Genomic DNA, 1,812 nt, shown 5'->3' on the forward strand with positions numbered 1-1,812 from the left:
TGACCTTTTCACCAAGCCTCTTGATGAGACAAGATTTAATATCTTGATCAGCGAATTGGGAATGTTAAACACTGAAGATTAACCTTCAGTCATTAAACATCATTCAGTAAGTGAAATGATTCAGTGCTCTTAACTCAACACTGAACTCTTGAGTAAATGTATCTATTCTCTTAAGGTATGATTACTCTTCTCTTTTCTCTAAAAACTTAAAACTTTCACTGAATATTCTCTTTTTCAGTGACAAAATATTTTAAAAGGTGGTCTCAGTGATTCTCTTCACTCACCACATCTTAAAGTATATCTTTATACTTTATCTTAAAAATTTAAAACGATCACTGACTCTGTTTCTTCAGTGACCAAAAAGCTTTTTAAATGTCAGTTTCAGTGATTTTCTTCACTAAAACGTGATGTCTTAAAACCTTCATTGAATACTTTCTCGTTTTCAGTGCTAAATTGTTTTAAATGAAGTCTCTCAGTACTTTTTAAAATTGAATGACTTTTCACATTCTTAAAAACAATTTTTGTTTTTAAAAGAAAATAATTAATGCACGTCTTCATGACGACATTCTCTGTTTTCCATAAGCGACGCTTTGAGACGMGCAAAATGACCTGTCATTATGCTACCTCATTAAATGTCATCCAATCGTGGATGAGAACGTGGCCCATTATTCATCATGACCACTTTTTGAACCGTCGTCTTTTTTCTCTCTCATATTGTTTCTCTCTCTACTCTTACCTATAAATATGAGATTTCTACTTCACTTCTCTCTTTACGCTTTCAAAAAATATTAGTCGAATCTCTGCTAATATTTCTCCAAAGCAAGAACTCTCTTCAAACCCTTTCTTCTTCGACCTTTTCTCTTCAAAACACAAAGGTCAGGATCTCTTTCTTTTCTTTTCTTTTCTCTATTATAAGAAATGTGTTTAATGATGTTAAGAACCTTGTTCTCTTAATACATTAAACTAAAGATTTTTAATCATAACTTTCTTGATTAAAAAAATTTGTTTCTTCATACACATTCTACTTGAAAAACCCTTATTTTTCATGGTTTTTTCAAATGAAGTTTTACTTGTTTAAAGACTTTTTCTATAATCTTTAACCATATTCTTGGTACTTTTCTAACCCTTAATCTTCCTGTTTATTTGTTTTTTTAACAAAATACAGATGGCTGCCAAGAACGTCAACTTTACCCTTGACGAGATCTCCATCAAGGCCAACAATCATCTTGCCTTGCTAGAGATACCCCCTACACGAGGCTTCTACCAACCGGCGGCTGACTTTCTCAAACAGTCGTCGCTCGGCTACGCTCTCAACCATGAACCTCTCATGGTCAAGGAAATACTCCAGCAGTTCTGGTACACTGCTGAGGTCGTTGAGGTCCAAGACGAAGCTGGAAGAACAATGGAGCAAATCCACTTCACCTTCAACCGAATGGAAGTGAACTTCAGGGTTTCTACACTCCGCTCAGCTCTCCGTCTACCAAGGGGTCCCTTCGACAGTGAACCCTCCACCGCCGAGATCATCTCCTTTCTCGATGCCATTGGCTACCAGTGGCCAATGAAGAAGGACTCCAACACTCCTTTCAAATCACTAACGAAGATTGAGAAAAACAGGATGTCAGCTGTCTGGCAATACCTGTTCTCTTACTTCATCCAGTGCATGGGTGGAAAGACTGGTGGTCAGGACCAGGCCTCCAGGATTGCCTTGATCATAGGCATCTCTGCGATTCAGCGTCACAATATAAATTATGCTGTGGTCATTTTCGATGACCTGGTGCTTACGCTGAACAAGCGCCAGTGAGAAAAGGTGGT

This window comes from Cynara cardunculus, assembly GCF_001531365.2.
Source record: "Cynara cardunculus var. scolymus isolate 2C chromosome LG 2, CcrdV1, whole genome shotgun sequence".
NCBI classification, from domain to species: Eukaryota; Viridiplantae; Streptophyta; class Magnoliopsida; order Asterales; family Asteraceae; genus Cynara; species Cynara cardunculus.